We start from the raw sequence: 25,912 nt of genomic DNA on the forward strand, positions 1-25,912 counted from the left end.
TAAGTCACAGAAAATAAATGATAAATTACTCACCAAATGGTACAGGGTCCCGGCCTTGCCCTCACACTTCTATCCGTCCTTACCTGACATGTTCAAATAACTGTGAAAAGCAAGAATTAGTGAGCACAATCTCCTCTAAATTGGGTGCCACCTATGTTTAAATTACATAAGTATAAAAACTAAGACCAAGAACAGCATAAACATACCAAAAGGCACACACCAAAAAAATTACATTTTATATATATATATATATATATATATATATATATATATATATATCTTTATTAGTACAAAATTAAAAGCAATTAAAACACAGAGAGGGCAAGAAAACCTCTAAGACCCTCCCCTTAACCACGGAGGGAATCCCACACTAATAGGACCTCCCCACAGGGACACCCTACTCACTCCTATCAATAAAGATATAACACTATCCCCATGCACAAACAAATGTATAATCACAATAGTATAACTGTATACAATAGCCTCCTGTTTAAGGCTCAGTAATCAAATCAGTGCACGGTCCGGATAGAAACATCACCATAAATAAACCATAGTACCAATCAACGGAACTGGTGTCCCCACGTGTTCTGTCACCCGAAAGTGACTTCCTCAGGGACACATGGTATGTGCCCCTGAGTAAGTCACTGTTGGGTGACAGACCGCGTGGGGACACCCGCTCCACTGATCACCCACTCCGCTGATCACAGTCTCACAGACTCGCACCCCAGCATAGATAAGCATATGGTAATCTGGTCCCAGTGGATTTCATTAGTCTCCTCCCCTAATTTCAGAGACCTCCACCACCCATCATCTCCTGGTTAGATCTCCTCCTTGACCTATTGGCAGCCCATGCCCTTGTCCTGCTCAGTAGAGTTGAGCGCGAATATTCGCAATTCGAATATTTATTGCATATTCGTGAATATGGCAAGTATAGCATTATATATTCACAATTACGAATATTCGTATTTTTTTCCCCACAGAACACATCACAGTGATCTCATCCCTCCCTGCTTCCAGCTTGAAAGGGGTAACTGTGGCACAGGGAATGATGTGGCACTAGGGGGGATGGGGCCAAACTGAGGTGCAGGGGAAATTACAGTTGGGGGGATGATGTGGCATTTAGTTCATCATTTATTTAACATTTATTTTTTTAACTTAAATTTAACTGTAAATATTGGGGTGCGTGTTATACGCCAGTGCGTGTTATATGCCGATAAATACGGTACTTTTCTTTTTGAATTTCCTTTCTGTCTGACCACAGTGCTCTCTGCTGATACCTCTGTCCATTTTAGGATAGGTTTGCTAAGGGGATTTGCTCCTATTCTGGACAGTTCCTAAAATGGACAGAGGTGTCAGCAGAGAGCACTGGTGGAACAGAAAGGAAATTCAAAAAGAGAAGAACTTCCTGTGGATCAAGTACTTGAAGGATTAAGATTTTTGATTAGAACTAATTTAAAAATCTTGCAATAATATGCAGAGATAGAAAATAACGCTGCACTCACCCACTGGAACGTTAAAAGTCCTTCTTTATTATGCAGAAATGAGACACTCGGTGAAAGGCATGCATGTGCGGGGAGTGTCTCATTTCTGCATAATAAAGAAGGACTTTTAACGTTCCAGTGGGTGAGTGCAGCGTTATTTTCTATCTCTGCATATTATTGCAATATATATTGTCCTGTGACATTGAATACGCTAGCACCTCCACCTTCCAATAGGACCAGTATTGCCTGCCTGTACGCCACCTGGGATTTATAAGTGGACTATTACTTAACACGTGCAGTGCCTGGTTGGATACTCTTCTTTGTATTTGCTGCTATAATTAAAAAATCTGTTTAACTTTCTGGCACCAGTTGATTTAAAAAAAAAAAAAAAATATGTTTTCCAGTGGAGTACACCTTTAAATTATATACTCACATAAGAAGTGCGGACTCAGGGGGTCAGTTGGGCTTTGATGTGATGGTTTGTGAAGATTTTGTAAACAGCCTGAAGATATGACTAAAGTAATAATTTAGTCAAGACAATGTATTAAAAAGCATAAGATTTAGAGACTATATCTATATATATAAAACTCAATGTGTATATGTATGTATATATGTATACTGTATATGTATGTATATATGTATGTATGTATGTTCCACAAAAACTTTCAAACGGCTAAAGATATTAACATGAAACTTGGCACACATGTTACTTATATATCAACAACAAACATAGGATAGATAATTTAACCCTTACTCACCCCCATTTGCCAGGGGCGGGGCTTATGTTTAAAGTCCCATGCAAGTCAATGGGAAATATGTTACTGGGATATGACAACAATATACGAGGACTGCATATGAAGTCGTCAAAAGCTTCCTCCTTAGTTTATTTTCCTCCCCAAAAAGGATTAGGAAGGAAAAACCGAGCAACGCCGGGTACTCAGCTAGTGGATTATAAAAAAAATCATAAAATAGTGGAGGAGGGTAGGACATAAACATTTTTCACCTGTACACTGGCGAAACTCCATTATTGATTTTACATTTGTGAATAGTATATTGAGACCAGAGGTTTGTATATTCTAGGCATATTATTTGCTAATTGTCTGACCATGATGGTTTTAACGGAAATTACAGTGAGGCCAAAGATGGGAAGTAGAAAGATATCGGGATTAAATCAATATTAACAGATATAAATGTGGTCAATCAGATGAGAAGGTAAAGAACACAAGGACCAGATCTAAAGTTTATTGTTTATATCAGGCATTAAATACATTGATACATGTATTGGAGAAAATTTCAGTGACCAATTACTTGACTCCCAAGTGCATTCCTTAATGCATTATTATAACCTTAGTGCTTGTGCACTGTCGCTTTATTCACTAAGAGGACAAGACCACTCGTGATTCCTGAGGTCGGACCCTCTCCATCCAGCTAGATCATTTTTATCATGGGATAGCTCCTTTAAGACCTGATTGGACAAAAAATGAATTTATATTTTGCATAGATTGCTTTATTTAGGTGTTTACTTGCTTAGGTTAAAATTAAAAGTACAGCAGATCTTCCAAATTTATGTAGTGTAGTCTTTCTTTTCTAAAAATAAGAGGTCTAGATTGGTAAGAAATATGTCTTTGTCCTTTATGGGTACGTTCACACGTATAGGACCCTGCGCAGATTTGATGCGCAGGATTTTCTGCTGCAGATTTTAATGTAAACTAAATGACTGAGCACAACTTCTAATCTGCAGTTATAAATCCTGCGCATCAAATCTGCGCAGGATCCTGTACATATGAACGTACCTTAAAGGGTCTCAAATGGCGCACATGCTTTGTATTAACCCTTTCAGGACCAGGCCATTTTTCATTTTTTGAGGTTTTGTTTTTTCCTCCTCGCCTTCTAATAGACAAAACTCTTTTATTTTTCCATCTAAAGACCAGTATTAGGGCTTGTTTTTTATGTCACCAAATGTACTTGATAGAAAGATGGATCCAGCGCAGGCCACGTGCAATAGAAAAACTTCTTTATTCAAGTACCAAAAAGGACAGGATAAAAGTGAGGCGTTTCAGCCAGATAGAATAGCCTTACTCATGAGTAAGGCTAGGTTATCTGGCTAAAACGACTCACTTTTATCCTGTCCTTGTTGGTACTTGAATAAAGAAGTTTTTCTATTGCACGTGGCCTGCGATGGATCCATCTTTCTATATTGGTTTCCTTCGGTGTTGGGTTACACCTGTCCGGGCGCGGACATTGGGCGTTATCATGGGTGAGCTCATGAACTCTGCTTTTTCCACCAAATGTACTTTGTAATGACATCACTCTATTTACCTCCAAATTTTCAGTGAAGCAAACAAAAAATTATTTGTAGGATAATTTATAGAAATTGGAAAAAACAAAAACAAAAAACACTTTTTTTTTTTTTACTTTTGGGGGCTTCCATTTCTACCCAGTGCCCCTTACAGTAAAATGACACATTGGCCCTCATTTACTATTGCAAACCTGACATGTTTTGTCGGGTTGTGCGCCAGTTTCGGGCGTATTGTGCCTGAAATTCTGTCTGCGCCACAATATGCGCCTGAAATCAAATCAAAGTTAGGCACTAGATGCACACACATATGTAGACTATAAAACAGTAGAGCATGAGGTCTTGTGTTTTATGGGAACACTTCGAATAATGATAGATCAGGAAATCATGTTCCCAAATCCCAGATATATTTTAGAAATGTTATCAACATTTTCCATTTATTAGTCTATAGAATCATCGGTCAAAAATGATTTTACCTCATGTATGGAGATAATTAGCTGCATGCATCATATACATTGGAGGGGCTTCTATATAAGACTGACTTCAATGCTTTTTTTTACCCAGTATTGTTTCAGCACTTTCTCCAATACAGTGTTCCTTGTCCATGACTTTGTTGGTTTTTCTCCATATTGCTGAGATCAATCATCACACACATGATTGGGCGGCATTTGTTACTGTCAGCTATAGTCTGCTGCTGGTTAATGCTGAGTAGTCACATTACTGGTTTACAGAGCAATATTCTGATTTGTGTTTTGTGTCGGCCTTATGAGATCCCTTGGGTTCTAGTACGCTTCTCTTGAATACATACCAGTTTTCCTAACATATGCTTTGCTGATATAGAATAATATGTATGTATGCATTGTCTTGAAAAAGTATTTCTATACTTGAGTGGATAGGTCAGCCTTGTACTTCTGGGCACTGCAGTCATTCTCTGTCCTTTCCAAAACGCTGTTGCAGGTGCTACATAAGTGAATAGTTATTTCTAAATCTAGCCAAACACACAAACTGACCGTCTCCATATACGCTTTCCGGATTCATTTATTGGCCCTGATTTACTATTGTAAGCCCCACCTGCTCTGGTGGGGCTTACACCACCCCTGCCATAGACTTGCATTGAGGGGGCGGAGCGTGAGGTCACACGGGGGCGGAGCTGTGATGTCACGATCACCAGCCCCGTCATTAGACCCGGAGCTGATGTTCGCTGCATGTGAGATTGCGGGGATCCCCAGCGGCGGGACCCCGCGCGATCAGGCAACTTATCCCCTATCCTTTAGATAGGGGATAAGTTGTCAGCACGGTAGTACCCCTTTAAGGACTCGGCATTTTTCAGTTTTTGCATTTTAGTTTTTTTCTCCTTACCTTTTAAAAATCATAACCCTTTCAATTTTCCACCTAAAAACCCATATGAAGGCTTATTTTTTGCGCCACCAATTCTACTTTATAATGACATCAGTAATTTTTCTCCAAAAAACTACGGTGAAACCAAAAAAATTGTGTGACAAAATTGAAAAAAAAAACAAACAAAAAAAAACGCCATTTTGTTACTTTTGGGGGCTTCCGTTTCTATGCAGTGCATTTTTTGGTAAAAATGACACCTTCTTGTTATTCTGTAGGTCCATACAATTAAAATGATACCCTACTTATATAGGTTTGATTTTGTCTTCTGGAAAAAATTATAACTACATGCATGAAAATTTATATGTTTAAAAATGTCCTCTTCTGACCCCTATAACTTTTTTATTTTTTTGCATATGGGGATGTATGAGGGCTCATTTCTTGTGCCGTGATTTGCAGTTTTTATCGGTACCATTTTGTTTTGATTGGACTTTTTGATCGCTTTTTATTCATTTTTTTATGGTATAAAAAGTGACCAAAAATACGCTATTTTGGACTTTGGAATTTTTGTAACATGTACGCCATTGACTGTGCGGTTTAATTAACAATATATTTTTATAGTTTGGACATTTGCGCACGCGGCGATACCACATATATGTATATTTATTTTTATATACATAGTTTTCTTTTTTTATGGGAAAAGGGGGGTGATTCAGACTTTTATTAGGGAAGGGGTTACCGTATATTACATTTATTAACTCCTTTATTTTTTTTGCAATGTTATAGCCCCCATAGAGGAGTATAACATTGCACACACTGATTTCCTACACTGATCACTACCATGCAATAGCATGGCGTTGATCAGTGTTACAGCCACTTGACAGCGAGGAGGCAGGTAGGGATCCTCCTCGCGTCCTGCAAGCTGTTCGTGACACCACAATTTCACTGCTGCGGTCCCACACAGCACGACTTAGCTGCTTAACTTCAGGGTTAATACCGGACATCACTGCGATTGGTTGATGGCCTCCGGGACTGACCCGATATGACGCGGGGTCATCACGAGACCCCTCGTTCTATCGCGGGAGCCGACGCAGGACATAAATATACATCCTGTGTCGTTAAAGAAAGAACATCATTGTCAAAGTATTAAAAACCCATTTAAAAGTGTAAGGATAGGTTGACACTGCGGAAGCTCCAGATGGACAATTTCTGGCCGGAGATACCGACTGCGGCCAGTACCGACTGAATCAGTCGGTGCTAGTACCGTGTGGACATTGCAGTCCCCAATAGAATGTTCCGCGAGTATTTCCGCCTAAAGAATGAGCACCACTATTCTTCAGGCGGAAATTTTAAAGCGGATTTTCCGTTCACAAATTCTGCTTCAAAAATTCCGAAGTGTGAATTTGTGAATGGAAAACCCATTCACTATACTATACATTTCAGTAAGCAGAATTTCTGCCTGCAATTTCAAAGCGGAATTGCAGGCGGAAATTCCGTAGTGTGAACATAGCCTTACCATAATTCGTCAGGGACTAGACCACCACCAATCATTAGAGCGAGCAGAGGAAAGCGTGTGGCTGAGTGCTTTTCTTCCTGGCTCGTTTCTCTCCCGGTATCACTGCAGGATATGGGCAGAATAGCACTACTATAGATCCACCTGTTGCCATGAGATGGAGAGGGCAGCAAGCCGGGGAGAGAGGTGCTTAGCCACATGCTTCTCCCCTCTTGTTCTAACTTGTACACCCAGATCCCAGCCAATCAAAACTTTTGACATGTCTCTGTGACATGTGAAACTTTTTTCTTTTTAGAGCAGAGTAACACTTTAAGTATATCTCACTTGAAGGAGTACTACAGTTATTAAAAACTGATCCCCTATCTAAAGGACTTGTCTTGGCAGTGATGGGCCACTCAATCACTAGCCGCAGCATGGTTCCACCTTAGCTGGTGACTGGCTTAGCGGGCCGTCACTGCCGAGACCAGTTCAACTTTGGAGTTGGGTGCTGGAGCCCTCAGCAGTAAGAGGCTTGCCCTGTTCTGGAGATCTGGTGCATAGAGGTTAAGTTTTTTCATAACCAAAGTACCCCTTTTAAGCATGGTTAGTTATATTTGTGTCTCAAAGTACCTGGGATCTGATTGCATACTTTATTGGGGATAAATCTTTAAAGGGGTATTCCTGGCCAAAACGTTTTTTTTTATATATCAACTGGCTCCGGAAAGTTAAACAGATTTGTAAATTACTTCTATTAAAAAATCTTAATCCTTCCAATAGTTATTAGCTTCTGAAGTTTTCTGTCTAACTGCTCAATGATGATGTCACGTACCGGGAGCTGTGCATGATGGGAGAATATCCCCATAGGAACTGCACAGCTCCCGGGACATGAGTCATCAGAAAGCAGTTAGACAGAAAAAAACAATTCAACTTCAGAAGCTAATAACTATTGCAAGGATTAAGATTTTTTAATCAAAGTAATTTACAAATCTGTTTAACTTTCCGGAGCCAGTTGATATATAAAAAAAAGTTTTGGCCTGGCATACCCCTTCAAATATGGATACTGATTTGGTCATCATTGCATGTTGTTTATGGCTATTAAGGCTGTTCCAAATGGTTGAAGTGTTACATGTATGTGTATTTTAGTCTTCTGTTGTGCAATGCCCTAATAGACAGTAAACCATTAATGGCCAGTGTACATTATTGCCTGCAATGTATCTTGCATGTTAAAGAGAAACTACTGTAAGTAATGGAACTTTTTTGCCGTCAGAAGGACTGCAGACGTCATGGTGTTTCATCAGTGATTGTCCTTCAGGACCTGAAAACCATTCACACAGGCCTAAGATAATCTGCTACGTATTGCCATGCACATCCACTTGGGACTTGTTGCTAGCATATACCCAAACATTTTAGGTGTTGCCTAGCAAAACAGTTTAGGGATCTTGAAAGACTCCCTGATGAATAAACAAGACTACAAAATCTGTTTACGCCTCTGTTCATTAATGACATTTTTTGCTACTTTACAAGCTGGAGTAAAAACCAGGGTAATTTTGGGGCAACCATTCCAAGTTTAGGTTTATTTGTTTGTTTTTTAGCAATCTTGAACAAATTTACAGCACACAATCCATAAACGTGCTCTGCAGTGCCATATGAATAGGCCTTTCAGGTTTGCCAGCTTATAAAATTTATTGATTTGAAGTTTCTTATGGGACTTTTTATTCAGGAAGCCTGAGTCATTTTGCACAACGGTGGTCCCACAATGTTTATATCAAGACCAAATCATTCTGTTCATGATGTAAACACAACTATTACAGGGATGTGGAAATCCTATCGCCCGACGCCAGGGACAAGTAGTTTTGGGCGCTGGGCAGGTGAATTTTTCATATATTTAGCGCTGTATCGGGCAAGCAGGGCCGGACCGACTTCGCGCTCAGAGTGTATGGAGGGGGCAGTGGCGGCCCCCAGCTGATTTCAGTAGCCGGGGGGCGCTACTCAGAGAACTCACCCCCTGCCCCAGTCTGTCCTCCTTCACACACAGAAATCCTCCCGTGCAGTGCAGTCTGTCCTCCTCACACACAGAAATCCTCCCCGTGCAGTCTGTCCTCCTCACACACAGAAATCCTTCCCGTGCAGTGCAGTCTGTCCTCCTCACACACAGAAATCCTCCCCGTGCAGTGCAGTCTGTCCTTCTCACACACAGAAATCCTCCCCGTGCAGTGCAGTCTGTCCTCCTCACACACAGAAATCCTCCCCGTGCAGTGCAGTCTGTCCTCCTCACACACAGAAATCCTCCCCGTGCAGTGCAGTCTGTCCTCCTCACACACAGAAATCCTCCCCGTGCAGTCTGTCCTCCTCACACATAGAAATCCTTCCCGTGCAGTGCAGTCTGTCCTCCTCACACACAGAAATCCTCCCCGTGCAGTGCAGTCTATCCTCCTCACACACAGAAATCCTCCCCGTGCAGTGCAGTCTGTCCTCCTCACACACAGAAATCCTCCCCGTGCAGAGCAGTCTGTCCTCCTCACACACAGCAGTCATTATGGAGGTCAGCAGCTGTGCACGGACGTCCTTTCACCCCGCCCCCCCCCAGTAACACAGCGGCATTCACTGTTATCGAATCAAAAGACTCCGTGTATAAGTCCCTATGAAGACTGAAAAATTGTGATTAAAATATTTTAAAAAGTGCGTATATGTGTGAATAAGCCCCTTTCCTAATAAAAGTTCAGATAATAAATGGTTCCGATAAAAACTATAGATCACAGCACATAAGATTACCCTCATCCCTGTATATGGAAACATTGGCGTTATAGGGGTCAGATGGGGGGCTTGCCTCGGGTGTAAAAGGCGCTAGCTACAGCCCTCCCGCCGTTAATAGCCAGGCATACTGCGCTCACCATGGCCGCTATTAAACCATTAGATCACGGTCTAAGTTGACAGCAGTGTCTAAAGGGATCTTATATCCATCCCTCGTGGTCTAGTAGGGGGGATCGTGCTGTTTTGGTGGAAATTATTTTATCTACCAGGACAAGTGGATTTTCTTGAGGGACAAGTAGATTGTGTTCCGCTTTAGTCCCTTGGACAAGTAGTTTTTTTTTCAAATTTCCACACCCCTGCTATTATTTCATCCAGTTAGGGCATTCGTAGATTTGTAGGGAAGAGTTAACCATCATTTAGTAATAGATAATGGGTAACCTTCAGTTTATGAAGTGATCTGCTTTGTAGAAAAAAACAATAGAAGATGATGCCTGCTATTTATATGATCCTGATGCTTGTGTTGCATAGCAATTTAAATGAACTTTGCCTTTGCAGAGAATTCTATTCCAGCGCTAAGTTGTTTGTCAGTTTACTCTACACATCTAATATTGGCTATGGCTGTAATGATTTTTATATGATATAACCAATATTATCATGAGATACGAGGGAGCTATTTTTGCATCCATACTTTCACTGCAGTGAGATATTATCAGCTAGTTAATTATAATATCCTTAGAATTATTGGGAACATTTATTTTGAATTTTTTTTCTCTTATATGGCAAGATTCTACACTAGTGTTTCCCAACTAGTATGCCTCAATCTGTTGCAAAACTACAACTTCCAGCAGGCCCAGGCATGCTGGGAATTTTTAAAGGGGTGCTCCGCCCACAGACATCTTATCCCGTATGTAAAGGATAGGGGATAAGATGTCAGATTGTGGTGGTCCTGCCACTGGGACCCGCTACGATCTCAGTGCAGAACCCATGCCGCACCCCGCATACTAAACAGTATGTTTAGAACTCTGGGTTTCCGCAGCCAGAAACATGTCACACCACGCCCTCTCCATTCAGGTCTATGGGAGGGGGCGTGATGGCCGTCACACCCCCTCCCATAGACATGAATGGAGGGGGCGTGGCGTGACCACTTGGACGTGGATACCCAGCATTCTAAACATACTGTTTAGAATGCATTGTGCTGCATGAAGATTGCGGGGGGGGGGGGGGGGGTTCCCAGCGGCGGGACCCCTGCAATCAGACATGTTATCCCCTATCCTTTGCATAGGGGTTAAGATGTGTGTGGGTGGAGTACCCCTTTCATTTTGCAATAACTCGAGCTTGTTCTATACTGTGGAACTCTCTTTAATGAGTATGTCACCACATATTCTTTTATGTGCCTTTTTTATGTCATCAGTGTAAAAGAATAAGAATATCCAGCATCATTTGGGATTATTTTCCTATCATAATTTACATTGTGATCCCCCTGAATTTCATTCATCCTGTAAAATGCTGGTTCATTCCCAAAAAATAGACCTCAAATTATGTCCGGGGAATGGCAGCTCTTTGCCATCAGAAATAGGTGCCAGCTGTAAAATACTAGCAACATCCTTCTGCAATAGTCGAATCGGAGACAACTTTAATTCCTGGCTTATAACCCCTTAAATGCTGCTTGATGCATTTCAGTGGTTAAACAGATTGAGAGATCTCTCGATTGCGGGGTGCTGATGGGTGCCTTTTCTAATTCCCAGATTTGCCATGGCTGTATGCATGTGAGGCCAGTAAAATATTGTACCATTACAATATAACTCATCCAGCAAAAAAAAACAAGGCCTCCTACAGACATGAGAACAGTATACAGCTGCAGCAGTATACCGCAAAAAAAATACTGCTATTCTTTACTGCAAATAGGCTCTGTCCTGAAAAAAAAAAAAAAAAAAAAGCTGCTCATAAATATGTTGCAGGTTTTCTGCAGAATGGCCATGGATGTTTGCACTGTGTTGGTGAAATAAACACCAAAATCCGCTTGTGAAAGCATGAAAGATTACAGTGCAGATTTCATCCACGGCATGTGAACTCAATGTTAGTACTGTACCTAATCCTCTCTGGTAATGCAATCTAGAGAGAGGGAAGAAGGCGCCTCATGTGTGGGATCAGCAGGTCTTGTTAGTGGGGGAAGGGGACGGTAATTCCCAAGCCGTTTACCAGAGTTGGTTGTGCGCCCACACACAACAAGGTAAAGTATAGAATGAATATATGTATAGGTCCACTGCAGCCCTCCTGGGTAGAAGTAGAATCAAAACAGGATGACCGTAAATTCAGGAGTTAGTCCGGCGCAGAGAGGAACCATCAGGGAGCCAGATAAAATCAATGGATTTATTAGATGCAACGCGTTTCGCTGCGCATGCGCAGCAAAACGCGTTGCATCTAATAAATCCATTGATTTTATCTGGATCCCTGATGGTTCCTCTCTGCGCCGGACTAACTCCTGAATTTACGGTCATCCTGTTTTGATTCTCTGGTAATGCAGGCTTTGCTCTGTCTTTTGGAGCTACTGTTAGGGAATTGCATATATAACAGTTGCTTATACTAATATTATCTGAATCGCTCCTGGTAGGTACAAGTGCATTCTATATAATTGTATGCAAAGCCTGCAGGAGGCTACACATTCATCAGGCCTACCCTGCAAATCTGTCTGTACAATGCAGACATATTCAGCTGTTATATCCAAATGTACTGTATATGCTGTACTGTCTGTATCTACTGATAGGGGTCAAGTGTTGGAAATTGATTGTCATTGGATCACTCTCTTGCCCGTGTATTTACATGTAAGAATCTTTTATAAAAATCAGATAATCTTTTATCCTCTTAATCTGTTTGTTTGTGAGTTGTCTTCCTAATATCATCCTGTGCCTGGGCAGCCTGATATAAATGCTGCAAATGGATGGATAACACTACGGGTCTTTGAGATTTTGTTATTTGTAAAAAATTTATTTCATCCATGTTGTGAATTTACCCATATCGTATCTGAAATCCAAGCATATATTCTCCTGTGTATATATATGTAAGGAGCTATGTTGATATATTTTATTACTTTGGTTTTACATACTCATTACTTCCACAAGACTTGATAATACATTTATAATACATCTAAGATTACTACGGTATAGAATATGATGTTATGATAAATGTTACTTATTGGCTTAGTTCTTTGTCCTATCCAACCAATGCATAGTAATTTTACAAATCATATGCAACATCCTAGCCATCGACACTTTATGAAGATCTGTGACATTCAAATCCTCCACGTATCCCAAAACACAGATAGACGGAGAGCGATCAACAGAGAGTCCAAGATCTCTCTCCAATGGCCATCCTCAATAGAATCAATGGATCGTTCCTACTTGTCTTTACTATTATTGGGGTATTATCATAAAACAATATCCAGTAAAGAAAAGTATAAGGCAGAGATAGCCCACATGGAGAAGGATTACTTAGCTGTGTGGTCAATAGTTGTTTTAACTTGATGTTTTTTTTTTTTTAAATGAGCACATAATTGTACATTATGTTTTATGGCCCAAGTGCATAACCTTACATTAATTCACATTAAACTTAATTTGTCATGTCTGTATCCAGACATCACCGTATCCAGTTTAGTGTTATCTACAAATATTGAAATTCTACTCTACAAATCTTTTTACAAAGTCATTAATAAATATATATATATATATATATATATATATATATATATAAAAAAAAAAAAGTGGACCCAGTACTGACCCTAGAAGTACCCCACTTTTAATACTTCCCCTGGGACTAGGGGAGGATATATGTAAATGTGAACCAGTTATTAACACATTGACATATATCCTCCCCTAGTCCCAGCCTCCTCACTTTATGTACTAACCTTTTGTATGGCACTGTATCAAATGGCTTAGAAAAGTCCAGATACACAACATCCACAGCTTTACCCCGGTCCAATCTACAACTGACCTCCTCATAGAAGCTGATCAGATTAATCTTACAGGACCGATTCTGCATAAACCCATGTTGGCACCATGTTGAAAGGTTATTTTTTATTAAAGGGGTACTCCAGTGGTTAGGATTTTTGGCTATATTGCATCTTCTTTTAATGTTCATGTTTTTTGTAATTGACATGTATTATATGTTTGTGTAGCATGTGTATTTTTTTCTTACCTGTTTGTGGGCCAGGAAGTTCTGTAGTTCTGTGTTGGATTTCTTACTGTTGTCCACAACGTTGGCCATGTTAGGATTAGGCTGTGGACAACATGTCATGGCTTTTCTTTCTCTGTTCTTTCAGAACTGCATGAGAGAGATAAGCCATGCCTCCTCATCTCCCCCTCCTGGAGGACGCAGGTCTGCATGAGAGAAAGAAGCCATGCCCCCTCATCTCCCCCTCCTGGAGGACGTAGGTGTGCATGAGAGAATGAAGCCACGCCCCCTCATCTCCCCCTCCTGGAGGACGTAGGTGTGCATGAGAGAAAGAAGCCACGCCCCCTCATCTCCCCCTCCTGGAGGACGTAGGTGTGCATGAGAGAAAGAAGCCACGCCCCCATCTCCCCCTCCTGGAGGACGCAGGTGTGCATGAGAGAAAGAAGCCACGCCCCCTCATCTCCCCCTCCTGGAGGACGCAGGTGTGCATGAGAGAAAGAAGCCAGAGCAGGGGGAGAGAGAGGACATACTTCTGAGGACGCAGGTCTGCACTGAAAGAAGACAGAGAAGATAAGAGTGTTATCTGAAGGGGAGGTGACAAAGTGCACGGGCTGGGGATGTATAGACTGCAGGGGAATAAATCTCGGACTGGGGATGATTTCTGTGTGTGAAGGAGGGGGGGGTACTCCTGAATGACACATGCTGGGAGTTGTAGTCCCTGTTATGTGTGTGTATGCTAGTGTTTACAAACCAGTGTGACTCCAGCTGTTGCAAAACTACAACTCCCATCATGCCTGGACAGACTATGGGCATGCTGGGAGTTGTAGTTTTGCATCAGCTGGAGGCACACTAATTGGGAAACACTGGCCTAGCCTATTCAGTATATTACAAACAAATTGCGTTGTTTCCCAACCAGGGTGTCTTCAGCTGTATCAAAACTACAACTCCCAGCATGCCCGTACAGCTTTTGGCTGCAACACCTGGAGGCACCCTGGTTGGGAAACACTGGTGTATGCCCTATAGAGGTGTGATGAACTACAACCCCCAGGAGACTACAGAGGCAGCATGCTGGTGTTATACCACAGACTGAAGACCCCTGAATGACACATGCTGGGAGTTGTAGTCCCTTTTGTGTGTTTATGCCAGTGTATCCCAACCAGGGCTTATTATATTAGTGTTCTGTGTATAAGGGGGCTGACCCGGGAAAATAGTAGGGTGGGTAAAGGGCGGAACAAACCAGTAAGGCATGTGGCATGCTGGGATTTGTAGTTTTCAGCATAGCCAAAACCAGGAAATAGAAGCAAACATAGGAAAACAAAGTGGGGGATAAAAAGACAACAAAGAATGGAAATAGAGTAGCCTAAACAACAAGAATAGAAATGTAACAAAACAAATAGGGTAAGTCAAAAACGGAAAAACACGTTGACCACCATAATACCCCTTTAAGATACCCCAGAATAGCATAGAAAACCCTCAAAAGTTTTACCCACAACGGATATTAAACTTACAGGCCTCTAGTTCCCAGGATCCCTTTTTGACTTTTTTCTGAATATTGGCACCACATTAACTTAGTGCCAGGAAACAAAACCTGTCATTATAGAATCTTTAAATCTAAGGAATAATGGGGAGATATATCAAAACCTGTGCAGAGGAAAAGCTGACCAGTTGTCCATAGCAACCAATCAGGTCGCAACTTTAATTTGTAAAAAGGCCTCTGTAAAAAAAAAAAAAAAAAATCTGATTGGTTGCTATGGGTAATTGGTCAACCTCTTCACTGCGCAGGTTTTAATAAATCTCCCCCTAAGAATCTGTCAAGTATAAGTGTTCTAATTCCCCATAGAGGTCTGTGATGACACTTGGAGGTCTCCTAGGACTGACCCATTTGTTTTGTCTAGAAGAAGTAGATTGGCTTGGAAAGTGTTCTAATTCCCCATAGAGGTCTGTGATGACACTTGGAGGTCTCCTAGGACTGACCCATTTGTTTTGTCTAGAAGAAGTAGATTGGCTTGGCAAGTGTTCTAATTCCCCATAGAGGTCTTTGATGACACCCTGAGGTCTCCTGGGACTGGCTGATTTATTTTATCTAGAAAAAGTTGTTTGATTTGGCAAATGTTCTAATTCCTCTGAAAAGTCTGTGATTAGATTCTGTGGTTTCCTAAGACTGGCTGATTTGTTTTATCTAGAAATAATAGTTTGGCCTGGCAAGAGTTCTAACTCACCAGAGAGGTCTGGGATGACATGAAGACTTGAAGATCTAGAACAGACTGGTTTGTTTTATATAGAAAAAGTAGTTTGGCTTTGTCTGGTATGACACAGGGATTGTTTAGTATGACACATAGATGCCTCTTAGGACTGTATCCAATAGATGCAGTCCTAGGAGACCTTCATGTATCATACTCGACCTCTCTGGGGAATGGGAGCACTTGCCAAGCTGAACTACGTTTTCTAGACAACGCATATTGCCGGCCGATGTTTGAATCACTACAACTCACTTGAATGTAATTCTTTATTTCCCCTGCAGCCACTGGTGATAACAGCTGATCCCCAGGGGTTCCAGGAATAGGCTTCATCTATCAACTGATCATGGGGTCTACTTTTTTAAAGCGTTTGATCAGATTTACAAATATTAATTTCTATTTCCTTATTGCCATCTAGTATGAACCAGAGGTATGCATTACCCTTGACATAGCCATGGAAACAAAAATCAAAAGTTCCTTTGAAATAAATATTACACAGTTACAGTTTAAATTCATAAGTAAAAAACAAAACAGTTTTACGTAAGTAAGAATATGTCACACTTCTTTTCTATTTGATGTTACAGCTTTGATTTCAGAATTCTTTATGGTGACTTTTATGCCAGGTGAGAAAGCAGCTGGGAGTCACCATGACTACAATATCTGCATTTCTAACTCATTTACATCTTCTGGAGGGTTGGATCACTGTGGCCACTGAATTGACACACAGCAGTTGTCATCTCGGCTAAGACATGTGATGACTTTGACAACTAACCATATCTAACAATACAAGTGTTTTTAGTGTTTGACTCATTTATATGGCCATGTATTACGATCTGGTTATTGGACCTCTGTTGTTGTAGGGTTGTTTTCAGTGTAATCCTAAATGTAGAGACACTTTAAAGATTGTTTATGAGTGGTATCATTATTTTGAATTTGATCTAAAGAGTGTTACATACTGTACCTTGACCTCAAATCACACCAGCATTAGAGAAAATTGACGTTCCCTACCAGTGGCTTGGCAAAATGGGGATGGATCCTAAGAGAGATAAGGCTATGCTCACACCTGAATTGTTTATTTAAGAGCAGAACTACAAAAATTCCAGACAGTGCCGGGTGCGTCAAATGTGGACACCATTGTATTTCCACCATAGTCTCCATTATTTAATGTACAATACTAGGGATCGACCGATTATCGGTTTGGCCGATATTATAGGCCGATAATCGCGATTTTGGACATTATCTGTATCGGCAATTACCTTGCCGATATGCCGATAATGCCATACCCCCCGGCCAGAGACGACCATCGCCGCTGCTGCACCATTGCCTCCCCCCATCCTCTGGCCACATACCGCTGCCCCATCGCCGCCCCCCCCCCCCCATCTTCTGCCCACATACCGCCGCCGCCCCATCGCCTCCCCCCATCCCTGGTGTTATAATTACCTGTTCCCGGGGTACATGATCCTTCTGACTCCTGCGCTGTTGCTGTGCGCTGCACTGCGTAATGACGAGTGACGTCACCGGCGCGACATCACCGTAAGTGCGCACAGTGACAGTGCAGGACCCAGAAGGATTGCGGTCCCCGGGAACAGGTAATTATTACACCAGGGATGGGGGGAGGCAATGGGGCGGTATGTGGGCAGAAGATGGGGGGGGGGGGTGCGGCGGTATGTGGGCAGAGGATGGGGGGGGAGGCCATGGGGCAACTGTGGTGGTTAGACTCAGGACCCCAGGGCGAGAGAAGCAGGCGGCAGCGGTCTCTGGCACCGCAAAAGCAGCTGCAGTTCATTGATTTAAAATGCCCGCTTTAAATCATTGATCTGCAACGGCTTCTGCCCCGCCTGGGGGGGGGTGGGGTTTGAAATAGCCGATAACTTATACCGGAATATCGGTATACGTTATCGGCTATTGGCCTGAAAGGTGACTGAGTATCGGTATCGGCCCTAAAAAATCGATATCGGTCGATCCCTAGACAGTAGTGCATGCGGCAATATTTTATCCAGCATTGTTGTCGCTCTCCTAAGAACCCCTCAAATGCAGATGTTATCAGGATCTAACTAGGAGAAATCTTTCAGAGGAAACGTTTTGGTTATGCTGCTCTTATATGTTCTTACAGTTGGCATTACAAATCATCCCATACTACATTTTTCCATGAGGTACCCTGGTATTACATATCCTTCACACTATGAGGCTGATGTATCAAGCCCTGTGCGTCTGGTAGGCTGGTGCACATTCGTGATTTGTGCTACCTTAGATGTGCACTGCGTGTAACAAGCGAACTTCACTGCCACAAATGCCTTTCTGTGTCAAACACGTCAGTGGTCATGTTTTTGGAGTCTTTTGGGTGTGGTTTCACTGGTGTACCAATTTTTGCCTGATGTGTGATTTGCAAAAGTCACACAGTTTTGTACAAAGGCTTCTCCAACCCAGACCACATGCAGTCAGCTACACCATGTGATCTTTAACCCCTTAACGACCACGGACGTATACTTACATCCGTGGCCAGCTCCCAATCTGTGAAGCGCGCTCAGAAGCTGAGTGCATTTCGTTTCTGCGGGGTCCCAATTGCTATCAGCAACCTGGACCCACGGCTAATACCGGACATCGCTGATCGGCCTGATGTCCAGTATTAACCCTTTAGACACTGCGATCAAAGTTGATCGCGGTGTCTAAAACGGGAGAAATCCGTACCGGCTAGCCGTACCGGCTGTCCCATCAGCGTTTGATTGCTCCAAGCATGAAATCCAGGCTTGAGGAATCAAGCGCAGAAAACACTGATCAATGCATTTCTATGGCAATGCATTGAACAGTGCCTGCAATCAGTGTATGCAATGTTACAGCCCATAGAGGGGGCTATAACACTGCATAAAAAAAATGTATAAAAAGTGATCAAAAAGTCAGATCAAAACAAAAATGGTACCGATAAAAACTTCAGATCATGGCGCAAAAAAGGAGCCCTCATACTGCCCCGTTTGTCGAAAATTAAAAAAGTTATAGGGGTCAGAAGATGACAATTTTAAACATATAAATTTTCCTGCATGTAGTTATGATTTTTTCCAGAAGTACAACAAAATCAAACCTATATAAGTAGGGTATCATTTTAACCGTATGGACCTACAGAATAAAGAACAGGGATTATTTTTACTGAAAAATGTACTGTGTTGAAACGGAAGCCCCCAAAATTTACAAAATTGTGTTTTTCTTCAACTTTTTTTTCCCGTTTCGTGTGTAGATTTTTGGGTAAAATGACTAATGACATTACAAAGTAAAATTGGTGGTGCAAAAAAAAAAAGCCATCATATGGATTTTTAGGTGCAAAATGTAAAGGGTTATGATTTTTAAAATGTAAGGAGTTTTTGTGCAAAAACTGAAAAACGCTTGGTCCTTAAGGGGTTAAAATATGCACCATAGCAAACACCGTGATTATCTTCAGTAGTAAAACATGAGGCTTTGGCAAAGTGTAAACATATTCCTGAACATTAGGTTAAGTTGATAAAAACTAAAAATTTCAGCCAAAGGGATAATTTATTGTTACATTTTACTGGGTAAATGACTATTTAAGCCAACAATGGCAGACTGTCATCATCTGAAAAGGAGTCCGCTGTCTTTGAACTGTTCGGATGACCGATGAAAGATCTTTCGTTCAGGAAAGAGCTTTCATCCATGAAGAATGCTGTCCGAACTTTACAAGAACACCCCCTTATAGATCCTTTGTCTGGGGTTATTGATCAGTAATGGTCAAGGTAAACAACTGTTCACCAGAGAATCATTCCTATACCGGTTGTTCAACCATCAACCTACTTATATTGACCAACCTACTTACTATATAATGTATATTACCTTTTTAATTGTTAACATGAAGTGTTTATTTCCGGATAAGAAATGCATAAAATATCTGCATGTAGCCATTAATAGGTTACAGTGGTCACATTATCTAGAAGACTCAGAACAGTTTTACAATTTGTAAGGTCCTCTAGGCTGTCTGTATTAAAGGGGTATTCCAGGGAAAAACTTTTTTCTATATATCAACTGGCTCTAGAAAGTTAAACAGATTTGTAAATTACTTCTATAAAAAAATATTAATCCTTTCAGTACTTATGAGCTGCTGAAGTTGAGTGGTTCTTTTCTGTCTAAGTGCTCTCTGATGACACCTGTCTCGGGAACTGTCCAGAGTAGAAGCAAATCCCCATAGCAAACTTCTTCTACTCTGTGCAGTTCCTGAGACAAGCAGAGATGTCAGCAGAGAGCACTGTTGCCAGACAGAAAAGAACAACTCAACTTCAGCAGCTGATAATTATTGGAAAGATTAAGATTTTTTAATGTAAGTAATTTACAAATCTGTTAAACCTTCTGGAGCCAGTTGATATATAAAAAAACATTCCTAAAAAAATACCCCTTTAATATTACTAAGTCTATGATAAGCTTCTAGTAGAAAAGAAGGTCCCAGCACTCACCAATCTTCTAGCAACTAGTAGTTTTATTGCATATCCTTATAGAACAGGATGCGTTTCGGCCTCAAGCCTTCCTCTGCTGTAAGGCTAAGTTTCTACTTGTTTTTTTGTAGTGCGTATTTTGGTTTAAAAAAAAAAAAAGCAAGAAAAACCGCCAGTGCAATTGCCTGCATCTGGTGTTTTTTCTGGCGTTTTTTCATTTGTGTGGAAATCGCAATTTTTGCCACCTTTGGCATTTTTTTTGGTACCCAAAATTTGTTGGGTACCAAAAAAAAAAAAAAAAAGGATGCAGTAGTAATGGAAAAAAATGTATTTAACAAAATTTACATTTTTTATAGTTACATTTTAATTAATTTTTTTCTCTTACTTTTAATTTTTAATTTTTTCTCTTTACTTTTAATATGAATGAGTGAGTGGCCGGAGTATAGTGCAGAGATGCGGATCGCTGTATAGAGCCGCTCCATCTCTGCATTAGATGATACCCGCTGTGATCTGTTCTTACCTGCAGGTACTACTACTCCCATCATGGAGCACACTCTGCTCCATGATGGAAGCTGTAGTACCTGCATTAATAGACAGATCGCAGCGAGTGTAACTTCTGACACCTCTTGCGATCTGTCTAATAATGCAGGTACTACAGCTCCCAGCATGGAGCAGAGTGTGCTCCATGTTGGGAGTAGTAGTTCCTGCAGTTAAGGAAAGATCACAGTGGATGTCACTTCTGACACCGCTGTGATCCTCCTGTATGATGTATAGATGCGGAATATACACATATTCCAATTATCCACAGAGAACTGTGATTGGCTGGAACCATCTGGCCAATCACAGCTCTCTGCGGGAAATATGAATAGGTGTATATATACATAAGTGCAGGGGACCATAGAACAGCGGCTGGTCGCATCTATACATTATACAGGAGGATCGCAACGGGGGAACTGTCAATTAGTACAGGTACTACTACTCCCATCATGGAACAGTGTGTTCCATGCTGGGAGTAGTAGTACTACCTAAAAAAAAGTGTAAAAAGAAAAAAAAGTGAAAAACACACACACAAAATTTTTATTATTGCCGGCTACATTTTTCGGTCCCTGCCCGCCGACATAAATTGATCCCTGTTTAAAAATTAACAAAAATTTTGTAATAAAAAAAGATAAATTTTGTTAGATACAATTTTTTCCTTCACTACTGTATCTTTTTTATTTTTTAATGGTACCCTACAAAATGTTATTAAAAAAAGGTATCGCCATCACTTTTTGGGATCGCTAAAGTCCAAAAAAGAATAAAAACCCACATATCGTTTTTCTTGGCGTTTTTTTCACTCCCATAGACTTCTATAAAAAATAAAAATATAGCCAGTGGCTCAACATGCTGCGATTTTGGAAAGCCGCCAAGGAGCTGAAAAACGCCAAAAAAGAGTGAAAATACTTCAAAAGGATAAAAAAAAAAAAAAAAACGCCTAAGTGAAAAACGCCAAGTGGAATAAGAATTTAGCAATTTCTCATTGATTTACAGCTAACATCTGGCCGCAGCGTTTTTTGGTAAAAAAAAACAAGTAGAAGCTTAGCCTTAATCTGATTGCTCACAGGCGTCAGCGACGCCTGCAAGCGATCAGATTAACAACAGAGGAAGGCTTGATGCCGAAACGCGTCCTGTTCTATAAGGATATGCAATAAAGCAATATAACTACTATTTGCTTGAAGATTGGTGAGTGCTGGGACCTTCTTTTCTTCTATGTATTAACTCATCCACTTGCACCACTACATGGAGAAGTGCTGACCACCACTTACTGTACTATGATAAGCTTCTACACTGTTTTAGATAAAGTAATTAGGTTCAGTGTATCTTGTAACCTGGCTTTAAAGGGGTACTCCGGTGCTTAGACATCTTATCCCTTATCCAAAGGAAAGGGGATAAGATGCCTGACCTCGGGAGTCCAGCCGCTGGGGACCCCCGTGATCTTGCACGCAGCACCCCGTTTGTAATCAGTCCCCGGAGCGTGTTTGCTCCGGGTCTGATTACAGGCGATCACAGGGCAGGCGGCGTGTGACGTCACGCCTGCGCCCCCGTGGGACGTCACGCTCCGCCCCTCAATGCAAGTCTACGGGAGGGGGAGTGATAGCTGTCACGCCCCCTCCCATAGGCTTGCATTGAGGGGTGGAGTGTGGCCGGAGTACCCCTAAGCACCGGAGTACCCCTTTAATTGATATTTATGGTAAATGTAAATGCAAAGTTATTGAACAGTTGTTCAACATTTCAGACCGTCTGTTTAACATCCTTTAGTTTTCCTCTGCAGTTTTTAGAGCATAAGTTTACTGATCATATAGGAGATTTATCAAGTAGATTTATTTTTGCGTAAAAAAGTTGCACATACTTTTCTATACATGCTGCAACTTTTGGATTTTTGCTTATTCCAACGCACATTTCTGAAATCTGCTCACGTAGTAATTTTTTACTTTGCAGTAGTCATGTATTTATCAAATGCAATAGTCGCTATTTATGAAGAAAAAAAGTCGCATCTCCATTTAAAAGTCGCATATGTATTCCAGGTCCAACCTGGCTTACAGAAAGTGCATACGTCCACAGAATAGAAGATTAACACCCACTTTAACAACTGTTCTTGTTCTGCATCATGAAACAAAGCTACTACATTAATATTGATGTTATTTATAGAAAAAATTAATTATATAACTAATAACTCTATTAATTTTAAGGTTGAAAATACACACTGCACACCTTGTTAATTTTAGGACACGTACATGCTGGCGTACTCACTAAATTTTAAAATTAATGTTGTGTTAAAATAGAATAAGGCACAAAATAATTGTGTAAGAATTTTTATGGACTACGTAAATAACTCATGTACCACAAAAATTTTTCCTTAAAAAAAAAAAAAAAACAAAAAACATCCATGCCATCGCATAAACGGCTATGCGGCAGTGCAGACTGCTTCAGCTGCCACCGGATAGCCGTTTAATGTGCCCTGTGTGGTCCGTGAGTGTCACTCACCTGTCCCTGACGTCCGCGGCATGCGCAGTGACATGATGAGCAACGAGGACACCCCGGGGACGTGATGACAGCAATGACCAGGGCAGCGGTGATGGTCCGGAGCGGTGGGAACACCTGAGTATAACTTTCTGTATTACTATTGCAAGGATCCCTCAACATACGATGGATTCAAGTAACGATGGTTCATTTGGAACTAATTACCATCGTATGTTGAGGAATCACTGTACAGCTTCATGCACATTTTGGATTCGGTAACGTACCAAGCCATTTTTTTTTTTTTTCGTGGCTTCACTATTGTTTATGTGCCTGTTGGTACTGCGCTGTCTTCCTTCCTGACATAAACTATGGGCCTCAGCGCAGCGACGTAAGACTCCGCCCACCAACATCATAAAATGCAGGCTCAATATTAAACATAAAAGCCTCCAGAGTACGGTTATTCATGGTGCAGCATTGTATGTTTTTAATATTTTTTAATTTCTGAGGAGGGTGGATGGGTTGTTGTTGGAGTGCAGCTGTTTAGTACCAGGCAGGTCAGTCAGGGTGTCACCAGATTATGTACGCCGCCCCCTCCTTCCCGTAACTCTCTAGCAACGCTACTGGTAATAAAGAGTAGATAAAGAACTTTGGCTATTAACATAAGAGAAAACTTTTCTGCTTTAAAAAATGCTTTTGTAATCGGGTTTTGCTTACGTACCATTTATTTATCAAGGTTGTGTGACTATAAATAGGTTGCATGTAAGCAAAAGTAAGTTAAAAAAAAATTGATATATAAAAGCCATACGTTTGAAAAGAATGAAACATCTCCTTCGTAGTGATTTCTTGTATTCTCTCGCTTTTTCATTTTTGTGCTGTCAATTAATTTTAGTTGGAAAAAGATAAATAACATAGGGGGAGATTTATCAAAACCTGTGCAGAGGAAGAGTGGTGCAGTTGCCCAGAGCAACCAATCAGATTGCTTCTTTCATTTTCCACAGGCCTCTAAAGAGGCCTGTGGAAAATGAAAGAAGCAATCTGATTGGTTGCTCTGGGCAACTGCACCACTCTTCCTCTGCACAGGTTTTGATAAATCTCCCCAATAATGATGACATTAAGTGACTAATTCCAAAATAGATCTAAATCCTGACAACACAGACAAGGCTTCTGTTAACCCCTCTTCCCCTCACAAAATGGAGCATAACTGCTAATATGTTAAATAGGACTGGCAAGAAGTGCAGTTTCCGAGTAATACTGAAAAACAAGTGTGTATTTGCATATTAGGAGCTATATCTGAGATCCCTTCAGCTTTCCAATGAGTCATTGTCACACAGAGCAGGGTTTGTTGCTCTGAGCAGAAGCAGCATGGTACAGGCAGCCCACGGTAAGCAGTAACCATTGGCACACTGGATCTCCTTTCTAATAGAGACTAGCTATTTAGAGAAGGAACCCAGACTTCCCGAGACTCCTTTCAGATCATTTCATGTTGAAGATGTCCTTTTTCAAAGTGACACTTAGCAGTATCTTGGCAGCGAGCCTTGGTTTTGATTTCCTTCCCTTCCATGGGTTTCCATTGATAAAAAATTCTTTTTTTTTTTTTCTTTGATTTATGTATGAACCGCATATCGTATTGTCAGGTAGAATGTTTTATACGATTTTATAGTAACTAGTGGCGCTAAAGGGGTTTATATACCACCTCTTGGTCTACAAATCGTTCACGGTCACAGATTATTTTGATGATTTCACCTTTCCGTACCAGCATAGATTCTCTGTATGAGCCTTTTTACTGTGTCATTTGAAAGTTTAGCAGTAGCAAGTAGTATTTATGTAGCAGTAGCAAGTAGTATTTATGTAATGTAGTCAGGATATTAATGTGTTCCATTTCCTGCATCCCATAATGACAACTGAGGCACAGTTCATCTGCGGCAGCACATTGCCATGTTGTAGTGTCGCTTCGATATTAGTGGAAGGCTGACAGGGCACCTGCAATGATGTGAGAGGGACAAGGGCATGTATGGGAAGTTGAGTGCTACAGCATGTAGAACACAAAAGGCAATGGGCATCTGGGGTTGTATACCGTGTAAGAGGGAAGTATCCGAAAGTATTAATGTGTTAAAAGAGCTGCCTTTACACCCTAAATAGTGTGGTCTAATTTGGTCATTTCTTTTCCAGTCTCTGGATTTTAAAAGTCTTATCGTTTAAATCTTCGATTTGATGTAGCAGTTTAGGGGCTTGTTTTTTGTGGGAGAAGTGGCACCAATCTTTTGTTTACCGTAAGTGTTGACGTAGTAACAAGTAACTTTAAAGGGGTACTCCACTAGAAAAAAAATGTAATCAACCGGTGCCAGAAAGTTAAACAGATTTGTAAATTACTTCTATTTAAAAATCTTAACCCTTCGAGTACTTATCAGCTGCTGTATGTTCCAGAGGATGTTCTTTTCTTTTTTAATTTTTATTTCTGCCTGACCACAGTGCTCTCTGCTGAAACCTCTGTCTATGTCAGGAACTATCCAGAGTAGGAGCGAATACCCATAGCAAACCTATCTTGCTCCAGATAGCTCCTAAAATGGACAGAGATGTCAGCAGACAGCACTGTGGTTAGACAGAAAGGAAATTCAAAAAGAATAGAACTTCCTATGGAGCATATAGCAGCTGATAAGTACTGGATGGATTAGGATTTTTTTTAATAGAAGTAATTTACAAATCTGTTTAACTTTCTGGCATCA

At 41.0% G+C, this 25,912-nt stretch overlaps 1 protein-coding gene across 13 annotated transcripts in view; it reads left to right on the forward strand.

Moving 5' to 3' along the window:
• Positions 1–25,912, forward strand: part of OTUD7A (OTU deubiquitinase 7A) — a 249,575-nt gene that overhangs the window by 103,180 nt on the left and 120,483 nt on the right. Inside the window, exon 1 of one of the 13 annotated variants that reach the window (XM_056572531.1) lies at positions 24,305–24,570. The exons of the other annotated variants lie outside the window; for them this stretch is intronic. The gene's annotated coding sequence lies outside the window, so the exon portion shown is untranslated. Of the gene's footprint in view, positions 1–24,304; positions 24,571–25,912 lie in introns of those variants that run through there. 13 annotated transcript variants of the gene reach the window in all.

The sequence above is a fragment of the Hyla sarda genome, chromosome 4 (assembly GCF_029499605.1).
Source record: "Hyla sarda isolate aHylSar1 chromosome 4, aHylSar1.hap1, whole genome shotgun sequence".
Taxonomy (NCBI): Eukaryota; Metazoa; Chordata; class Amphibia; order Anura; family Hylidae; genus Hyla; species Hyla sarda.